This window comes from Carcharodon carcharias, chromosome 18 (genome assembly GCF_017639515.1).
Source record: "Carcharodon carcharias isolate sCarCar2 chromosome 18, sCarCar2.pri, whole genome shotgun sequence".
Taxonomy (NCBI): domain Eukaryota; kingdom Metazoa; phylum Chordata; class Chondrichthyes; order Lamniformes; family Lamnidae; genus Carcharodon; species Carcharodon carcharias.
Genome location: NC_054484.1, coordinates 117,056,433 through 117,079,127, shown reverse-complemented (window position 1 = coordinate 117,079,127; position 22,695 = coordinate 117,056,433). Strand labels below are relative to the sequence as shown.

The following is a 22,695-nucleotide window of genomic DNA, read 5'->3' as shown; positions in this document are numbered from 1 at the left end:
GTTAAAGGAATGGAGGTTGTGGTGGGGAGAAAGATAATGGCTGTGAGGTCAGTATACACTGTTAGCCTTACAGCCTTGTATGTGAATAACGATAAAAGTGAACTTGGTCAAAAGGTCTTGCCCACCCAGCCACTGGCAATGCCTGGGCAGCAGCATTGGCTGTCAGAAGCATGTCAGCCTCTCTGTGGAGAGCCCCGGTCAGACAGAATTGACTCCTGTGCTGCTGTGACTCAGTGGGTGTAAGCAGGAAGCATCCCTGAGTCTCCAAGATGGACAGTCAGGCTGTCACCAGCGAAGGCTCATGTATGTCTATGATGGGTGAGTAACAATGGACAGTTACGTGCTTGTAGAAGAGAGCACACAATGTCGGGGAATGAAACAAGATGGGTGGCTACATCCAGATTTGTCATCCTTACACCAATGGAAGATGAAATGCTGGAGCTGGGAGATTGGAAGCAGGGCGGGCAATCACTGATGGTGAGATGGTTGTGGAGCTGAGAGAGTGAATACCCTAATGGATGGACACAGGAGAGCCTATGGAGACCACAAAACATAGTGATCATGTATCAGTCCCTAGCCACATGGAGTAGTATGAAGGAAATGTTGGAATGTGCATTGCCCTATAATCACTCTCCTCCCCCTCTCACAAATCAAGGGCTATGATTGGGGGACAGCCGTCCACCTCTGATGAGAAGGAGAGGACATCTGTGTGTACCATCACATTATTCCCCAACACCCTCGGCACAACAATCTGTTGGACTGACATCCCATAGAGTGGAGGTTAGGGAGAGAGAAATTACAGGAGGCAGAGGAAATGCAGTTTCATTTTCATTAATAACATTATCATTGACATTAATAATAATGGACAGTGTTTTTTTATTTTTCTAATCACACAGCTGAAAATGTACTGTTAGACATTCAGTTATTATCAACATTATTTCACACAGTTTGGTACTTACCTCAGTCTCTGTATTTTACAGCTCAAGTTCCTCAGAGCTACCGACAGTAGTTTCACTCCTGAGTCTCCCAGTCGATTACCACCCAGGTCCAGATTTGTCAGTGACTGGTTTGTACTGAAAGCAGAGGCAAGATCCTTGGCACAAGAATCTGTGAGATTGTTAATCTGCAGACTGGAGATAAGGGAGAGAAAACCACCAGGAACCAGGGTAAATCTCCAGTGTCCAAGGGAACACTATTAATGACAATAGTAATGTACAGTATGAGACACTCCATTTTATAGAGGGAAAGTACTATTGATGATGTAAATCTGAAATATAAATAGAAAATGCTGGAAATGCTCAGCAACTCAAACACTATATGTGAAGAAAGAATTAGAGATAACTTCCCATCAGCCGAGACTTCTCAGCGATTGACGCTGGGGTGGTTGGGGGGTCGGGGGGGGGGGGGGGGGGGGGGGCTAAAGCAGGTGACATTTTACCATTCCTAATTCTTATTTCTACTCGAACTAATTCTACATCTTGATCTTCTGAACTAAGGTCAAGTCTGACTACTGTACTCATGACATCAGTTATTAACAGAGCAACCCCACCACCTTTTCCTAGCTTCTGCCATCGAATCACTTTTCTCTTCTTCCCAAATCAATGGCCACAGTGACTACGACTGCCACCCAACTCTGAGATGGTGGGGGGGGGGGGTGGGGGGGGGACCTCATAATATTCCCCTACACGCTTGATACAAAGATCTTAGGGACTGGCACCCCATAGCCTCAGGCTCAGAGAGAGAGAAATAATATGAATCAAACTAAATGTTTCTTTTTATTCAAAGCTAACAGTAATAATAATGGACAGTGGTTTTTATACTAGTAACAGTGCTCAAAATATATTGTTGAGTATTAAGTAATTCTAAACACAATCTCACAGTGTCACCTACTTACTCTAGTTTCTGTATTTTACAGTCCTGTTTCCTCAGAGCTACAGACAGTAGTTTCACTCCTGAGTCTCCCAGTCGATTAGCACCCAGGTCCAGATCTGTCAGTGACTGGTTTGTACTGATCACAGAGGCAAGATCCTTGGCACAAGAATCTGTGAGTTTGTTATTCCTCAGACTGGAGATAAGGGAGAGAAAATCAACAGGAATCAGGGTAAATCTCTGGTGTCCAAGGGAACACTATTAATCACAGTAGTAATGTACAGTGTGAGACACTCCGTTATATTGAGGGAAAATGCTATTGATGATGTAAATCTGAAATATAAATAGAAAATGCTGGAAATACTCAGCAAGTCAGATACTATATGTGAGGAAAGAATTGGAGATCACAGTTTGAATTGTAAGCTCACCCGCCAGTGGGTTTTTAAGCAATGGGTGAGAGTACAATTTTTCGTCTGGGCTTCCCACCAGCCGAGACCTCTCAGTGATTGACGCTGGGGTGGGGTTGGGGGGGGGGGGTGGTGCGCTGGTGGTGGGTGGTAGGGGGCCTCAGACGGACCACCCGCCCTCGACCCAGTTGTGGACCTTAAGTGGCCAATTATTGATCACCTGAGGGCCCTTTCCCACCCAGTCCCAATTTTCAGGTTGGTGGGAGGAGTTCCTGGGTCTGGTGGATGCCCAAAAATAACTGGATTCAGGCCTTTGACTTAAGGGGCTGGGGGTGGGGAGGTGTCTCCATCAGAAGCCTCCTTTTAACCTCGGGCATTCCCCATCCCCCCTGCCCCCAGCTGGCCCACCATGGTCCAGCGGCCACAGTACTTCCCTCCAACCCTCAGTCCGCCTCTTCCCTGACACCCCAATCTCCTACTATCCAGCCCCCAGGCCTCCCTCACCCTCCCCATCCTGAGACCCCCAAAACTTACATTTTCCTGGACTCCCAGGACTTAGGCTCTGGGGAGTGCATGCAGTCTCAGTCCTGTCCACAGCAGCTTCAGGCACTGCATGAACTGGAGAACTGCCAGCCAATCTGATAGTCTGGCAGGTCTCAGAGACAGGACTTCCTCCCAAGTGAGGAGTGGAAGTCCTGCCTGCAGCCTATTACCACTCATTGGAGCCTGAAATCTCCCTGGGACAGTGTTAGCGGAGATGTGTTCCTCACCGAATCTTCGGATGGCGGGATGGGAAACACCACCATCCTAAAAATCCTGGCCCAGGTTTCGGTTTGTTGAGCCTTCATCAGAACTGGGAAAAAGCCAGGACTTGACTGGTATTAACCGACAGGGAAATGGGGGAGAGGGAGGTAAGAAAGGAACAAAATGGAAGTGCAGAAGTGTTTAAATGATGAAGGGATGATGGTGCATGAAGGACAGCAATCATTAACTCCTGGTGTGAGACTTTGCTTTTTGAGAGCCAAGTTGCAGCATGAAATGTGGTCAAACATCTGTTTCAGGTGACAATTAACAGCTGAGTAGGAAAACTGGTTTGGCGTCTGCTAACATTATAATCAGACAATGGGACAGATAAGCCTGTATGGGTCAACCATCAGCAGGAACAAGCTGACCTTTGTGCCTCTTGATTAAAGATCAAACACTGTTTAAAGTGAGTGAGAACATAAGCTAACAAGTTCAGCCAAGTTGGTCATCAGAGAAAGAGCAATCACCATTTTGGGATTAGGGCTACATAAAGTATGAACTGAGATCTGGATATAATACTCACACCTGCAGCCAGCGACAGTCACCGGAAGCAGGATCTACATCCTCGTCAGAAGACCAGCCGAGGGGTGATTGTAAGTGTTATACTAACAGCTTTAGAAATAGCAAGCTCGGATAGGGATATTGAGTTCGACAATTTTAGATCATGAACACTCTCCTCCTTCCCCACCCCCTTTCCGATCCCCTTTTTTTCCCAATAATTTAGATACATTTTTATTTTCCCACCTATTTCCATTATTTTTAAGTGTATTGTTTTATCTCTACCTTTCAGCCTATTTTGATCCCTTTCCCCACCCCCCCATCCACCTCACCCCAACTAGGGCTATCTGTGCTTTGCTCGTCCTGCTTTCTACCCTTAATTATCACATTCCGTAGATAATATCACCACTTTCAACACCTCTTTGTCCTTTTGTCTGTGACTTTTTTTGGCTATCTCCACGTATCACTGCCCCTCTATCCAGCTCTACCTGCCCCCTACCCGCCCCCCCTCCACCCTTAAACCAGCTTATATATCACCCCTTTTATATTTTTACTTAGTTCTGTTGAAGAGTAATAGAGAACCAAAACGTTAACTGTGTTCCTCTCCGCAGATGCTGCCAGACCTGCTGAGTTTTTCCAGATACTTTTATTTTAGTCTAGGGACTTGATGTCTCACATGTATGACATGTGCGACTAATTGTAAGCTTATTGTAAATGGAAGTAAAGTGGGAACAGTTCAGTACAGATTGAGAGTTGATTCTCAATTGCACATTTGTGTTGTTGTGTTGGGCGTTGAACCACATCATACTTGCTGTAATTTTAGGGTCAGGACCTCAAAGGGATAATTTCCCTGCTTGCAAAACAAAACTAAAGCATCCCCAAGTCCTTGCCCTGGGTCGCTAGAGGACATGGAGCATCAGTGATCGGGGATGGAGTTTGTGGTGGGGATGAGGATAATGGCCATGAATGCAGCACACAAGGTGAAGCTTACAGCTTCACTTATGACTTATGATGACAGTGAAATTGGTAGAAAGTTCATCCCCACCCAACCACTGGCAAAGCCCAAGCAGCAGCATTGGCTGTTAGAGACACATCAGCCTCTCTGGAGGGCCCAGTCAGAGTTGATTTCTGATGACCAAATGGCTCCATGCAGTAGCCATCTCTATGGTGTCATGATGGACAGTCAGGCTGCACCAGCTTAGGCTCATTCCGGACTTTGATGGAAGGTGAAGCGCTGGAACTGGGAAGCCTAGAGGCTGGGCAGCAATCACTGATGGCGAGATGGGTTGTGGAGCTGAGAGAGAGATTCTTCGAATGAATGGACACAGGAGAGCCTCTGGTGACCACAAAACATAGTGTTCATGGGTCCATCACTGTTCACACACAATAATCTGAAGGGTGTGTTGTAATGTGCATTGCCCTCGAATTACTCTTCTCACTCTCACAAATCAAGGACTCCTGTGACCTGGGGACAGCCCACCTCTGAAGAGGAGGACCTGCACCCTCAGCACAAACATCTGTGGGGCTGATATCCTTTACATGGGGTTAGTGACAGAAATTACATGAATCAGAGAAAATGGAGATTTTTTAAAATTCATAACTTTATCACCGGCACTAATAAAATTGTACAGCATTTATTTATTATACAAGGAACAGTGCTGACATTGTTTTGTTTTCTATCCTATTATAAAGACAATATCACACATTCTGTACTTACCCCAGTTTCTGTACTTTACAGTTCGGATCCTTCAGAGCCTTAGACAATAGTTTTATCCCTGAACATCCCAGTTGACTATTGTCAAGGTTCAGATCCATCACTGACCGGTTTGTTCTGAGAGCAAAGGCGAGATCCTTGGCAGCAGAACCTGTGAGATCATTATAACCCAGGCTGAAGATCAGGGGGGAGAAATAGAACAGGGATCAGGGTAAAGTCAGTGTTTTAAAGACCATTAATATCATTAATAATAAATAATGTGAGAAATTCAAGAAACAACTTCCATTTATCTAGAAGGTAAAATATTATCGTTGGTGTAAATCTGAAATCTAAATAGAATATGCGGGAAATACTCAGCAGGTCAGGCAATATTTGTTCAGAGAGAAAAAGAGTTAAATGTTTCTGTCAATGCACTTTCATTAGATTTGGTAAAATAAACAGCTAATCAACAGGTTTTACGCAGCAGGGAAATGAGGATGGGAGGGCGGCAAGGAAAGGACAATATGAAAAAGGATGATGATACCAAACAAAAGCACAGGATTCCCGTGTCCTTATCCGGATTGCTATGGAGGGGCATGGGATGGTCAATGTCTCAGGAATGGAGTTTGTGATGGGGCTGAAGATAATGACTGGAATTTTACCAGAGGCGGCGAAGGCCTGATCAGATCGTAAGTGGGTGTTTGGACGTAGGGTCAGGGTAGTCAGAGTTACCAATGCGATATTATCAGAGCTGACAGGTGGGAGGAGCCGTCCACTTCGGTGGTGCAGACAGGGGACGTCCCGGTTCAGACAATGCTGTCGCCATCTGTAAAGGCAGCCAGCAGTACTTTCAAACACAGCAGCTCGGGAGGGACTAGCGAGAGAGCCCTGGTTAATGAATGAAGAGCTGAAATGGCAGAAGGCAGATCAAGGGTTGCACGCTGATGAGTGCTGCATGCAGGACACATGCATGTGGTGCCATGCGGGACAGTCAGGCTGCCACCAGTATAGGCTCGTGTGTCTCTTTGATGGGCGAGGTACATGAAGATTTCTATGCTTCCAGATGAAAACAGCTGACTAGAGGGCCTGAGCCAAGATGGGTCGCTGTGTCCCAGATCTCCTCATCCTTACACCCACAGAAATTTAGACAAATGAACTGGGAGATCTGGAGGCAGGGTGGGCAATCACTGATGCTGAGGTGGGTTCTGGAGCTGAGAGAATGAGTGCCCTAATGGATGGACACAGGAGACCCTCTGGTGAGCACAAAACATACATTTGCCTAGAAACACTATTTTCTTTCACAGATCGAGGGCTGTGACCGGGTGACAGCCATCCACCTCTGAGGGAGAGAATCCTCGGAGGAGAAAGGTCAGCACCCCGCCTCCACCTCAGCTGACAGCGCAGGGGGAGTGCAATGTAGCAGCCCCAAACTTCTTTAGAAGGTTCATCTCATTAGACTTGGGTTTCACAGGGTTATATTTTGTTGTGACATATCACCTTGCTGTGTATGTGTCTTCAATGAATTTTAAGATGGTGCATCACAAAAAAAACTTTCACCATTATTTTAAAGAACACTACTGGGCCTTTAACAGTTCACTGCCTCCTGCAAAGTGCGAGAATGGAAGGACAACACAGAATGATTTCAATTCATTTCCAACGTTATTGCCTCATGTGATAACGGTTCCAGGGAAATGTTAAGGACATTCAAAGAAACAGCAACAGAGCTGCACAAGGAGGAAGATTAATTATGTTAAATGGGTGCCTAAGTAAAGACTCATATGGAACACGACTGTATGTTGAATCTCAAGCTTCACTTGCACATTGTGACCAGGTGACAGTGCAAGACAGGGATATAGTTCCAAGTCAGGATGGTGTGTGACTTCGAGGAGCACTTGCAGTTTCTGATGCATCTGCTGACCTTGTCCTTCCAGGTGGTAGAGGCCACGCTTTTGGAAGTTGCTGTTGAAGGAGTCTAGGTATGATGCTGCCGCCAATGTGGGTCGGTGGTGGAGGGAAAGGATGTTAAGTTGGTCAATGGGATTCTGTTCAAACATGCTCATTTGCCCTGGATGGTGTCGAGCTTCTTGATTGTTATTAGATCTTCACTGATCCAGGCAAGTGGAGAGCTTTCCTTCATATTCCTGACTTTTGGCCTTCTGGATAGTTAAAAGATTTTGGGGTCTCAGGAGGTGAGTTACTCACTGCAGAATTACCAGCCTCTATGGGTTGTGATGGGGGTGGTGGTGATGGACGTGGTGGTGAGGTTAGATTCTCTCTTGTTGGAGATGGTAATTGCCTGCCTCTTGTGTGGTGCATTAGTTACTTGCCACTTATCAAGCCAAGCCTACAAATTCTCCAGGTCTTGCTGCACAAGAACAAAGAAATAGGAGCCGGAGCAGACAATATTATCATGGATGACCTAGGGCTTCAATTCCACTTTCCCACCCCCTCCCCATGTTGCTCAACCCCATGAGGGACCAAAAACCTGTTTATCTCAGCCTTAGAATTATTTATTCAACGATGGGGATCCACAGCCCTCTGGGATAGAGAATTCCGAAGATTCATAACCCCTTAAATGAAACATCAGGCCTTAAGGTTCAGTAGCCTATACTGGGATTGTTTCCCTGCAGACAGAAGTTAGGGAGCTAGGTAAGAAATTAGCAAGTGTGGCCTGAAAAGCAGTAATCTCTGGATAACTCCTTGTATCCCACACAAGTGAACGCAGAAATAGGAGGATAAGAATTAGTGGCTGGAAAGATGGTGCAGGGGAAATGGATTTAGAATTACTGGGACTTTGTAACCAGCTCTGAGGGAGTTAGGACCTCTACAGGCCAGCTGCATTGCACTAAACAGAGCTGGAACTGAGTTCCACGTGATTTGCTCCTAATATTGAGGATGGTTTAAACTAACTTGGCAGGAGTTTGGGAGCCAGGAAGTAATATCAGAGAATAACACCAAGGAATACAGGGAGAAATATATAGCATTAGATTAGGAAATAGTAAGTTATTAAGTCTATAAAGAGTCAGGGGGAAGACAATAACGTCTAGATCAGGGTTACAGAGCATGATTGTGAATGCATGGAGTGTGGTAAATAAGATTGGTGAGTTCTAGGTGCACTTGCCTTATTGAAACATGTTGCTGTGGCAGTAACAGAGGCCTCACTCAGTGAATGACAGGGCTGGGTAATAACTATTCCTGAATACACGGTATTCAGGAAAGATAGGAAAGGACAAAATGGAATGGGGTGGTTGGAATGATTAAGCTGAATATTTCAGTGCTGGAGAAAGGGGATGATCCAAAGAGGTCAAGGACAGAATTTATATGGCTAGATCTATGGAACAAAAAAGGTGCAATTACATTGCTACTCTACAGGCTACCAACTAGGGGAAAGATGGAGAAGAACAAATTTGCAAGGAAATTCCAGAGAGGTGCAAGAATTAAAGAGTAATTATAATGGGGAACTTTAATTATCCAAATATAGACTGAGATAGTATTGTGACAGGCAGAGAGGGGCAAGAAATCCTGGAGTGACCAGGAAATTGTTCTACAGCAGCGTGTTTCCAGTGTGAGAAATGTTGCAGAGCTTGACATGATTCTTTGGAATGAGATGGGCCAACTGGATCAAGTATAAAGGAGTCATCACTGTATCATAAGGTTTAGGCTGACTATGGAATAAAACAAAGAACAGTCCAGAGTAAGAATAACTAATATGGGAAAAGCCAACTTTAATGGTCTAAGAATGGGTCTGACCCAGTTAAATTGGACTGTTTGAGCCAATAATCGTCAGACGTGGCGGGTCTGCCACATTGAGGATGGGAATATTGGTGGAGCCTTTTCCTCCAGTGAGCTGTTTAATCACCCGTCACCATTCACAACCGGATGTGACAGGTGTAGAAAACTTTGATCTTATCAGTTAGTTGTGGGATCACTTGCTTCTCCCATTAGTTGGCCTGCAAGTTGTCCTGGGTAGCAGCCTCACCAGTTTGGGATCTCATTTTTAGATGCACCCAAGTCTAAGTCATTAGCATGAATTAAGAAACGTAATACTGCTCATCCTGAAGCAACCGGTGGAGAGCTCCACTGTCTGCTTCCTCGAACTGAAAAACATCCATTAACAACTATTTTCTGTTTCCTGTCACTCAGGCACTTTTATATCCATGCTGTCACAATCCCTTTTAATACTTGGGATTTAACTTCGTTGCCAAGCTAATTATATGCCTATTAATAAGTTTTATTTTAAATACAACTATTCCCAATACTAATAATAACATACAGTGTTTGTGACTCAGATTAATAAATATGGAAATTATTGTCATTGGTAGCTGCGCCTTGAGCTCTTCAGCCCCAAGCTTTGGATTTCCCTTCTTATTTCCTTCCACCTCTCTACCCCTCTCTTCTCCTTTAACACTCTCGTTAAAACCTACCTCCCTGACTTGGCTTTTAGTTGCCTGTACTAATATCTCATTTTCCACACTGCCCAAGTCTGTTCGATAACACTCCTGTGAAGTGTCTCGGGACAATTAATCATATTAAAGCTGCTATATGAATGAAAGTTTATGTTGTTGTTGATGGCACCATGACTGATACTAATGATACCGTCCAATGTTCGACATCCCGTTATCAGAAACAACATCTCACACAGTTTCTGAATTTTACTGTTGGGTTATTGGGAGTCACAGAATTTGCTAGCTTATTCATTTTGATAGTTTAGTAACTGTCTTACCAATATATTTATGCAAGTTTTACACTTTTATTACAAACTGAGAAGCTTTCAAGTTTAAAGATCTATAATGTTACTCCCTGATTAACCTAAGCTATAAATGTAAGAATACAATATGGGGTGGAATTTTACGGCACGGGAGGGGCTTTAAAATAGGATGGGCCGTTCGCAATCCATTGACTTCGGCGGGGTCTGGAAAATCCCGCTGGGGAGAGAGGCCATAAAATTCAGCCATTGGAATTGTAGAAGCAATAATCGTTTTGTCCGTTTGTTAATTCTGATTCACGTCTTTGAGAATGACATTAAATTATTTTTAAGGGTATTATTCCTGAATCTTGCAGTTTTTTGTAACTCAGGTTCAGACTCATCAGTGCCCAAATTGTGCTGAGATGGGAGCTGTGAAAATGTGAGGCTGTTACTATCCGGCTGGAGATCAGAGAGAGAAACATTTCATGAATCAGCGTAAATCCCTGGTGTTTATTAATAACACTAATACGTGTAGTAATGATAACGTGCAGTGTTTATTAGTGACACTGTTACTGATACTCGTAACAATTTACAGCATCAGGTATAAAGTTATTATAAACACAATCTGACAGTCTGGTAAAAAACAAAAAACTGCGGATGCTGGAAATCCAAAACAAAAACAGAATTACCTGGAAAAACTCAGCAGGTCTGGCAGCATCGGCGGAGAAGAAAAGTGTTGACGTTTCGAGTCCTCATGACCATTTGTACCTTGCTGGGAGACAGAGCGGAGCTGCGGGAGTCAGTTAGGATCAGAGGAGCGCCTGTAAATAAAGACCGGGGATTGCAGAGTGGCCGACTTTAATGGCAGACATAGCAGAGCTGCGGTAGAGAGTCGGGAGCAGAGGAATGCCTAAAAATAATGACCAGGGATTGCAGAGCGGCCGAACCTGCTGGCAGTGGGAGCGGAGCTGCGGGGGGCAGTCGGGAGCTGAGTATTGCCCACAAATAAAGACCAGGGATTGCAGAGCGGCCGAGCCTGCTGGCAGTGGGAGCGGAGCTGCGGGGGGCAGTCGGGAGCTGAGTATTGCCCACAAATAAAGACCAGGGATTGCAGAGCGGCCGAACCTGCTGGCAGTGGGAGCGGAGCTGCGGGGGGCAGTCGGGAGCTGAGTATTGCCCACAAATAAAGACCAGGGATTGCAGAGCGGCCGAACCTGCTGGCAGTGGGAGCGGAGCTGCGGGAGGCAGTCGGGAGCTGAGTATTGCCCACAAATAAAGACCAGGGATTGCAGAGCGGCCGAACCTGCTGGCAGTGGGAGCGGAGCTGCGGGGGGCAGTCGGGAGCTGAGTATTGCCCACAAATAAAGACCAGGGATTGCAGAGCGGCCGAACCTGCTGGCAGTGGGAGCGGAGCTGCGGGGGGCAGTTAGGATCAGATGAGCGCCTGTAAATAAAGACCAGGGATTGCAGAGCGGCCGAACCTGCTGGCAGTGGGAGCGGAGCTGCGGGGGGCAGTCGGGAGCTGAGTATTGCCCACAAATAAAGACCAGGGATTGCAGAGCGGCCGAACCTGCTGGCAGTGGGAGCGGAGCTGCGGGGGGCAGTTAGGATCAGATGAGCGCCTGTAAATAATGACCAGGGATTGCAGAGCGGCCGAACCTGCTGGCAGTGGGAGCGGAGCTGCGGGGGGCAGTTAGGATCAGATGAGCGCCTGTAAATAAAGACCGGGGATTGCAGAGCGGCCGAACCTGCTGGCAGTGGGAGCGGAGCTGCGGGGGGCAGTCGGGAGCTGAGTATTGCCCACAAATAAAGACCAGAGATTGCAGAGCGGCCGAACCTGCTGGCAGTGGGAGCTGAACAATGCAGCGTTTCAGCTGCTGTCCGCCAGCAGTGTGGGGGAAAGGCAATTGTGACATCACAGTAAGCCAGTGCGTTGATTGGCCGGTAAGTGCCCAGTGGAAGGGACAGTGTGCGCGCTTAGACTGGTGTGGGAGTTAAGGTAGATCTATAAATAAAAAGGTCAGGGACTTGAACATTAAATAACCCGAAACCTTAAAACCTTAAAATTAAAATTTAAACAGACATTAAAAAAAATATTAAAACAAACACCTGAAACACATACCTGTGTATTCAACAAGCGTATAACTTTTAGTTGTCAGTGGTACTCACATTCAATACCACAGTAAATATTAACACACATAGGAAAAAAGTCATTCAGGTTAGTTAACTAAATAACATCGGTTAGAATGGCAGGACAGGTATTAGATTGCAGCTCTGGTATGTGAGACCGCTTGGGTGCCAAGGCAATCCATGACAAATATGCCTGCAGAAACTGTAAGCAGCTAGAGGAATTCTGGGCCAGGCTTATTGATCCAGAAGCCGAACTGCAGGCTCTGTTCAACACAAGAGAGGGGGAGAAATGACAGGGCTCTTTGTTCCAAAAGATGGTCACAACTCTTAGAATAGGGTCACCTGTTTTGGTCAACAGTGAGAGACAGGATGACATGGCTGTGGGCAAAGCAAGTAAAGGGACCGAGCATACAGCAGTGGAGGAGCCTCAGACTTTGCAATTATCAAACAGGTTTGAGGGGCTCACAACCTGTGTGGACGAATGCGAGGCCTGCAAGGTGAATGAGCAGGCTGGCCATAGTATTATGGTACAGGAAGCCGCTCATGTGTAGGGCAGCAAACAGGAATGTATTTGTGATAGGACATAGTATAGTGAGGGGAATTGACACTCTTCTTCGTAGCAAGGAGTGAGAGTCCAGAAAGCTGTGCTCTCTGCCCATTTGCAGGGGTCAGGACATCTGTCATCTGCTCAGAGCTGGAGAGGAACTTGCAGTGGGAGGATACAATTGTGATAAGCCATGTAGGCAGCAATGACACAGGCAGGAAAAGAACAGAGGATCTGCAAAGTCAGACGGACAACACCCTTGCGTATTAAAAGAGGTGGCCAATGAGGTAGATGGTGCCAATTTTCCAAAATTCAATAGATTCTGGAAGTGTTCCATCAGACTGAAAATTTGCAAATATAACCCATCCATTCAAGAAGTGAGGGACGTAGAAAACAGGAAACTATGCGTATTTGTGGTGGGGAAGTTGTCAAAATTGATCATTAAAGGGGTTGTAGGTAAACACTGAGAAAAACTCGCATAATCAGGTAGAGTCAGCATGGTTTTGTGGAAGGAAAATCATGGGCAGAACAGCCCCCCCCCCCCCCCCCCCCCCCCCCCCCCCACCACCGACGTTGGGGGGAGGGAGGATGGGTGGGGTGGGGAGCGAACCCCATTGGCGCCCCAGTTCGGGCCACGCCGCCATTTTACATAGACAAGGCAATTAAGGGCCGCCTAGCGTGACGCGCAACCGAAGTGCTGAACTATGGGGTCAGCAGAAGTGGGGCTGGGGTTGGATTCCCTGAGTTGGGGCCTGCGCTCTTTCACAAATGCGCAGGTGAAAGAGGCAGAATTCTCCCTGAGGCACGGAGCCGCCTCATCGAGATTCAGTACGGAATTAAAGTTTTTATTAAAGACACAAAAAAAGTTATTTAGTCATGTCCCCTCATTTGACAACGTCAAATGTTATCAAATGTTTATTTTTTTTTCATTTAATTAATAAACCCTTCATGAAATCTCACCCCGCCCATGGATGGGGTTTCATGAAAAATGTGAAGGCCACCTGGTCTCTTTGCCTGCCCTCCCACCTTAAGGTTGGACAGGCAGCATTCTGAACTACTTTAATTACTTTCTTAATGGCCTCAATAGGCCTTTGACAGTTTGGCTGCTCACCCGCCAAACTGAAAATCTAAACAGCGTGCGGTGACGCTGAGACTCCCATCCGATGACACCATGCGTCATTTTATGCTTCAGCGAGCAGGCCACACCCACGCTCGCCAACCCCAAAATTCTGCCCATATTTAACCAGTTTATTGGGAATTATTTGAAGGAGTAATATGCACTGTGGATAAAGGGAGTTTGTACACATACTGTACTTGAATTTCCAGAAGCTGTTTGATAAGTTGCCATGCCAAAGGTTACTGTGGACAATAAATGCTCGTGAAGCAGGGGGTAACATATTAGCATGAATAGGAGATTGGTTGGCTGGCAGAAAGCAGAGTATGTATAAAGGGGTCTTTTTTCCGAAATGCATGGTTATGTCGAGTGGAGTCCCGTAGGGATCTGTGCTGGGGTCTCAGGCCTTTACAATTTACTTCAATGATTTACATGAAGGGAGTGATGGCATGGTCGCTAAATTTTCAGATGACACAAAGAATAGGTTAGAAAGTATGTTGTGAAGAGGATGGAAGGAGGTTGCAGATGGATAGAGATAAATGGAAAGAGCAATAATCTGTCAACGGATTACAACGTGGGAAGATGTGAAGTTGTTCACATTGGCAGGAAGAATAATAAAATAGAGTATTATTCAAACAGGGAATGACTGCAGAATTCTGAGGTGCAGATGGATCTAGGTGCTCTCGTACATGAGTCATAAAAAGTTAGTATACAGGTACAGCAAGTAATTCAGGAGGCTAATGGAATGCTGTCCTTTATTAAAGGGGAATTGAACATAGAAGTAATGATGTTATGCATCAGTTATACGGGGCAGTGATCTTGAATAGTGTGTAGTTTTGGTCTCCTTATTTAAGGAATGATGTAAATACATTGGAGGCAGTTCATAGGAGGCTTCCTCCTGTGGGTGAGTCCAGAACCAAGGGTCACTGTTCTTAAAGTGAGGGTTTTTCATTTAAGGAAATATGTAAGAATTTATTTTCTCTCAGGCAGTTGTGAGACTGTGGAACTCTGTCTCAGAAGGTGGTGGAGGCGGCGTTATTGGATATTTTTAAGGTGGAGCTGGATAGATTCTTGTTAGGCAAGGGAATCAAAGATTATCAGCAGCAGATAGGAATGTGAAATTCAAAACACAAGCAGATCAACCATGATCTTATTGAATAGCAAAGCAGGCTTGAGGAGCCAAATGACCTACTCTCACTCCTACTTCAATTGTTCTTATGCACTTAACTCAGTTTCTGAATTTTACTATCCAGAATCATCACAGCTGCAGAAAGAAGTTTCACTCCAGAATCTTTCAGTTTATTATTACTTAAGTCCAGGTTTGTCAGTGACTGGTTTGTACTGAGAGTGGAGGCAAGATCCTTAGCACAAGAATCTGTGAGAGGATTTTTATACAGCCTGGAGATCAGAGGGAGGGAAAACAGTGGAAATTTGGACAAAGTACAGGCAGCGGTGAAATTGGACGTGTATGGTGTTGCAGAATAGTCTGCACTGCATCGGTCATCTGCGTTATGGATCTACTTCAATAAACCTCAATATCAGATGTTCCTATAGACACCAGAAAATGTGATTTTACCTGTTTTTCATCCCTGGCTTTTCCATGTCCATTTGCACCCCACTGATTAATATTAATCCTGTTACTGATACTTATAATATAATACATAGTGCTATTAATAACCTAAATCCTGATACCAATAATAATATAGTGTCAGACATCTGGTTATTATAAACACAAACTCACACAGTCTGGTACTTACTCCAGTTCCTGTATTTTAGAGCCTGGATTCCTCAGGGCTGCAGACAGTAGTTTCACTCCTGAATCTCCCAGATTGTTAGACCTCAGTCTAAACAGAGAAGTGAGAACCACATTAAAACAACCTGAATTTTCACAATGGAAGCAAGGAACAGGAGCTGGGGTTATTTTGGATCAGAAACCCACAACCGGTGGGAAAGTGATTAAAGTTATGATTGTTGCATGGGGACGTGATTATTTGTCATGGAGACAGATTTCCTGTTCACTTGGCAGCGATCACTGAGGCTGCTGGTTGTCCTGAGGGAGAGATCAGGAGATTGTACCAAAGCCCTCCACAGCACCAGAGGGAAGTGAGATGTTACAGGGAAGCCTGAGGCTTGGCACCCAGGGCAGGGAATCCCCTCACTTTATCTCTGCCAAACTGGAGGCCATGAGGGAGGGGACTCAGGCAGGGAGGAGCTCCTCTTCCCCGAGGGCGGCAGGAGGAAGCCACCTCATCATGCAGCAGGGGCTCCACTTTGTTCAGTGTCCTCTCTCTTTTTACCTCCTCTCTCACAGCCTGCTGTTCCCTCGATGAGCTGTGTCATCCCAGTGCCTCATTGTCCTCAAGGTCCACACCTCTCTGGAAAGCCATGCTATGGAGAATGCAGCAGAGACACCGACAGAGACACTTGTAAGAGGGGATTGGAGGTCACCACCCGACTGGCCCAGGCACTGGAATCACATTTTCAGAGGCGTGATGTCCTGTTCAATGGTTACCAACCATTGTGCCGCTTTCTGGGACTCCCACAGAGAGCTCAGTAACATAAATTCGAGGAATATCCGTTATCCTCTAGGACACACACTTTGGAGGATGAAGTATCCTAACAGCTGCCAGGAAAGTGAGTGCACATATGGAGGAAGTTTTGTTGTGGTCACAGACGAGCCATTGAGGGAGTGGAAGCCCTTCCTGTATGGATCTCCCTGACCAGTCGCTGGGTGCCTTGATGGCCAATGGGTACAATCAGTGACACCCTGCTCCTTGGGGAGTCCCTGTGTCCCTGCAAGGCCTTCCTGTTATTAAAGGAATACGCTGTCCAGCTCTGGCAAAAAGTGAATCCATGACCTGTGAGATGGACTGGTGAGCAGCCACATGCGACACGTCTCTTAGGTCCACACCTGATCCTTGGAAGGAGCCAGAAGTGAAGGAGTTCAATGCCACAATAACTCTGACCAGTGCTGTGAGGTATTCGGCATTGAGGGCACAGATGTATGTGGCCACTGCCTGAAGTATCACAATATCCACCATCACTGGGCCTTAATAGCTCCGTCTTCAGCAATAGTTCCTGAATTGAATGTTTGGCCTCTGTTGCCTATTTGCCCCTCTTTCCTCTCCCGTACCCTTCTGATGCCTGGGGTTGTGCCCTTCCTGCGGACGGTGTTGCCCCTCATCAAACATGTGACAGCTGGAGCCTAATTTCTGGGAAGGTGGCCTCTCAATTGTTCTTGGCAGCCTTTCTCCCTGCTCTTTACCCACCGCAGTGCTGGGATGGCCAACCCCATTCAAATCCTGAGTTTCCCTCCGCACTGCTGGGAGTGCCAACCTCATTCAAATCCTGTGTTTCCCTCTGCACAGCTGGGAGTGCCAACCCCATTCAAATCCTGAGTTTCCACCCTCTCTGCCACCTCCAGAGCACCAAAGAATCTCCTTGCTAAGTGCCTGCCCCTCTGACATTCTTATTGGGCTGTGACAGCCATGGCAGGCTCCCACTCTGTGCCCACTTTCCTTCAGAAGAACAGGGAAAGTGCCCGCTCCTTTAGAACTTTAAATCTCAAACCTTATTTTGTGCTGAACAAAGTTCTCAACAGTCTTGAGATTCCTGTCCCAACCCGCCTCCTCTTGGTGATTCATGATGAAACGAGCATCAGCATCTTGAAATTGACACACTGCCAGTGCCAGTATTCTTGGCACTTTCACCTCCTCCCTCCGCTGCCTCTGTTTCCCTCCTTCGGGGAGCCCCAATATGTAATTACATTCAATAAAAACTCAGATCAGATTTAATTGTTTTGCCCAATATCACAGGAAACATGGAAGCAACATCAGAAATCCATGCAGAGGTTTTACTGTGACTGTAAATTAAATCTATTGGAGGCAGAATGACCTTTCGTCGATAGTGTATGACGGGTGATTTCGGATCACTCGCCCATACTGCAGCTCACCCGATTTTCTTTTCAATTGAACGGAAAAGGAAACAGTGAGAAGTGTAAACTGGTGAACAATTCACTATCACTAATTTGACTACTGGTGAATTCCACTTTCACCCCTCTCAATGTTTATTAAACAGAGAGGTGTCTGTGTGCAGCCCCTAAATGTGCCCCAGTTTGCTCTCAATCCCTGATGATCAGGAGTAATCTCCTGAAGCTCAGTGACTGGCCCGCCAAGTTTGAGGACTCTTTTCTCATTTCTGTTCTTTCTTAATTCGGGGCTTTTATGAGAATGGACCAATTTTCCAAGAATTAAAGGAGTGATTCCATGTCCTTCATAACTCTGTGCATTACATTACTCTGTATAATACCTAGGAGTGAATTGTATTGTGAAACTCTGCTAATGGGTGCTTTAAAATCCATCACCCTGGATTTTATACAAGAATGAAATTTTATTCTCTCCCCTTAACAAAGTTGAAATGTCGCTGTTCTCCTAGTTGACAGGGAAAGGGTTTCCCCCAATTTATTTAGCAAAAAACATGTTCTGCCTTTACTGCAGGTGAGATTATTGCTATAGTTCAGATAAATTTCCGGGATTTCCTAATCCCTCCGAATGCCCACACATGGGGCTGAATAATCCGCTCCTGTACGGAGGGGAGGGGAACTTGACCCGAAAGTGGCCAGATCTCCTAACCCACCATTCAAAAATGGCTTATGATCTGTTATTTGATCCAATTGCGAATGGAGGGCAGGTTTCAGGCCAACAGGGGTTGAGCATCTGCCCAATCAGTATCGGAGGGTGGCATATCCAGCCTTTGAGGTCATTGGCCTTGACCTGAAACGAAGTCACAGTCAGTAATTTAATGGGGCCTCTGGAATGGGGCAGTGTCAGGGGACGCAACAAATGCTGGCATTGTTCACAGCTTGGAAGCTCCCTTGGACTTCAGCTATTTCTAGGCTGTTAAGCTGAGTGTTTATTTATGAGCTCTGCTGTCTCCACACTTTTCCACTGTGCAGAGCTGGCATTCGTGTTGAACCGTTGCATGGAGGAGTTGTCTAGTTGCTGCATGTTTTCCTTCAGAGATGTCTGTGCCATTGGAGCGAGGGGAGAGGCAGGGCAGAATGGCCAAACCAGCCCCTCGATTTAATGAAGACTCACTCAGAGCCCTCCTACATGCAGTGTCCAACCAAAACGAGCAGCTGATGCCATCCGGTGGGAAGAGGAAGAAGCCAAGCCAAACACGTGCTGCTTGGTAACAGGAGCTGAAGAGGTCAGCAGTCTTGGGCTTGTCCGGAGAACCTGGCCTCAATGCCAGAAGGACCTCATTGACTTCATAAAGGTGGCCAGGGTGAGGAACGCCTCAGTATGAGCAATCTTGTGCCAGTGTGCTGCAGGGCACAGTCACGAAGGCAGGAGGAAAGGGAGTTTGGCTAGGTCTCCAAGACAACATGATGAACAAAGGCTTCACTGCCAATGACAATGTCTGAGTGTCTTTAAAGCTTTGTCCCAGTTGGAGGGTGGGAGTTTGGCAGAATGTGAAGGTGAGAGATTTGCACAGTATCCAGGCTATCTTGCACTTTACTAATAGACAGTCCAGCATGCCATTCAGTAATCTGAAATCGTTAACAAGTAGATATTACACAGTCAGGAGGTATGAGCCCACAATGCCCATTTTATAGCCCTATATGATGGACAACAAATAAATAGAACACTCAGCAAAACACTAGTCAGATGGAAAAAAAAATGATTCTAATTTATATGCGTTTGAAATGTAACCGGTGCTCCTTAAATTTAGGACTCCCAGCAGTTACTTGTCACATCCTGCCAATCAGAAAAAAAAAGACACAATTATGCATAGCCTCTGTTTTCTGAAAGCCAGCCAATCTTCTATCCATGCTAGTATGTTAATCCCTACACCGTGGTCTTTATTTTATGCAATTACCATTGTTGTGGCACTTTATCAAATGCCTCTGGAAATCAAAGCACAGTATGTCTACAAGCTCCCTTCTATTCACTGCACATGTCACTCTTTCAAAGAACTTCATTCAATTGGTTATACATGACGGCCCTTTCACAAAACCATGTTTACTCTTCCCGATTACCTTGAGTTTCCCTAAGTGCCCAGCTATGACCCCCTTAATGATCGATTCTAACACCTTCCCCACTTCAGACGTCAAGTTAACTGGCTTATAGCTTTCTGCTTCCTGCCCCACTCCCTACTTGAATAGAGGGGTGATATTTGTTACTTTCCAATCAGATGGAACCTTTCCGGAATCTAGTGAATATTGGAAAATTAACACCAGCGCATCCATTACCTCATTAGTCACCTCTTTTAAGACCCTACGATGAAGCCCATCAGGATGCAGAGTGTTGTCAGTCTGCAGCTCCATCATTTCACTCAGCACTGTTTCCCTAGTGATTCTAATCTCACGAGGTTCCTCTCTCCCTTCCATATCTTGATTTCCAGCTATTACTGGATGTTTCCGAAGTGTGCAAACTGCTGCTGTAAAATCTATCCCCTGGATCTTATGCAACAAAGAAAGTTTATTCAGTCCTGTTACAAAGTTGACATGTTCCTGTTCCCCAAGTTGATATTGGAGGGATGATTCCCACGTTATTCCCCATTAAATAACCTCTACATTTACTGCAGGTGCAGCTTTTAGTGCATTTCAAGGGAATTTCCGGGAGTTCCCTGCTTGCAGCAGTTTCACATATATGGTGTGGATTTTCAAAAGATCCTGTTACATATCAACTGTCAGTTCTACCAGAGACTGTCCACCCTGTGTAAGAACCCGTCAATGGTACAGATTCCTGAAAATACCTCCCAGTTGTCCAGCGTGTGTCTGCATTCTGGGTATAAACGTGCAATGGGGAAATTCGAACTTATAGATCAGCAGCAGGTTTCCTCATTAAATGAAGAGAATTGGGATCAAATTTAAATAATCAGAATTCGAAATGTCTTCTTTCGTAATTATCTAAATTTAAGTTATTTCACCCTCCTGCCAGAAACAATTTGATTAATGATGATGATATTTCTGACTTATTTTCCCTTGTGATCAGTACAGCTTACAGTTGATATGGTTTATACTTTTTTTATTATAATTTAAGTTATTTTTATCTCCACTGCTGTTTATTAACCTTGGAGTATCAATATTCTGTTTCCTTTGTAAATAATTAGCACTATTTCTTATCATCAAAATCCCATGCTTAAACTATTTGATTCACCATGAAGTATACCAACAATTTGTTCACAAAGGCATTATTATTTTCCAATTTGGAATTTTACACTCATCTTATATCGTGAATTTTTTTTCTGACTCTACCTTTTTTTTCTTGAACTTGCAGTTATTTATTTTTTAATTTGTAAACTAGGAAAAAATACTTCAATAATGAAAATATGAGCCACAGGACCAAAGAAGCAATTACCTCAACTTCTGGCATTTGTACAGAACGTATTCCAGCCGCTGGAGTCCTTCACACTGAACGAAGCACTGGTTTAGATCGAGGTCGTTTATTGTATCACAGAATACAAGGACATGAGACAGGACCTCACAGTCAATCGGGGTCAGTCGCAAGTCACTAAATGCAAGTGTTTCCACTGATCCCACTGAGGCCTGAGCCAGTGCTTTATTCTGAGACTCAAACAGGTAGTGGAATGTATTCAGTAGGTTTCTTTTACCAGTTTCAGTTGCTGTGTTTCCAATCTGTCCTTTAACCTTCTCCTTCACCCAGTCAATCACTCGACATGTTGTTTGATGAAGAAATGGACTCAGAAACTCCTCCAGGAGCCGAGCTGACTGTAGGGAGGAGAGACCAGCAACAAAACGGAGAAATATCTCAAATCTCCCATCATCTTCACTGTACGCTTCACTGAGGAGTTTCTGGAAATCCTTGGGATTGGGAGTCAGGAATTGTGCGATTGCAGCTACAAACTCTTGGATGGTGAGGTGTGGGAATGTGTAAACCACACTCTGGATAGAATCACCTCTCTCCAAAAGTTCCATCAGGAACCCAGACAGGAACTGGGAAGGTTGCAAATCGTACTGGATCAAATCACCATTTCTAAACACAATTTTCTTCTCAGAGACTCCTGTGAAGGCCATCTCACCAAGCTTCAGGAATACATCACGGGGGCTTTCAATGTCTCGGCTATGTTTTTTCAGAATGTTGTAAATATATAGGAATACAGTTGGGTGATGGTCTTGGGAACTTGCTGGTGTTTCCTGTCTCTTTGTGTAAAGTAGGGACCCAGTGACAGACCGAGGATCCGGCAGTAGGAAGGGTTGTAGCACATGGTGTACAGGATCTCGTTCTCCTCCAAGTGTTTGAAAAGAGCTGCTGCCACTGCCCGATCTTCAAAAAACTTGTTGAAATATTCCTTGCGTTCATCACCAACAAATCCCAGGATTTCAGCCCAAACACTGATCTCAGCCTTTTCCAATAGATGTAATGCAGTGGGGCGGCTGGTCACTAGCACTGAACATCCTGGGAGCAGCTTGTGCTGTAGTAGACTGTACACAATGTCAGACACTTCACACCAGCATTCAGGATCTGTGCACAAGAACTGAGGTTCTGTATTTCTCCAATTGTCAGCAAAATCATTCCTGTCCTTGAATTCATCCAAACCATCGAATATAAACAACAATCCCTTTGGGTTCTTCCAGAGCTCTCCCAGAACATTCGCAAAGTAAGGATACTGATCTAGTATCAAATTCCTCAAATTTATTTTACTGTTAATATTGTTCAAATCCCGGAATTTAAAACTGAAAACAAATTGAAAGTGTGGAAATATTTTCCCTTTGGCCCAATCATAAACAATCTTTTGTACCATTGTTGTTTTTCCGATCCCTGGGACTCCACTCACTGCTCCTGAACTCCCAGATTTGGATTTTCTCTGGGAAAAACTGCTCTAGAAAAATTGATCAGCTCGGATTTTTTCCTGCTTTCTCCGGAGATGTTTCTTTCTCCCCTCTTCAGGGTCCCGGCCTCTTGCCAGCAGCTCATGCTCTAC

At 45.3% G+C, this 22,695-nt stretch overlaps 1 pseudogene; it reads right to left on the bottom strand.

Annotated features, from left to right (window-relative positions):
- Window positions 1-955: 955 nt before the first annotated feature.
- LOC121290508 overlaps window positions 956-22,695 on the bottom strand; it is a 40,233-nt pseudogene continuing 18,493 nt past the window's right edge.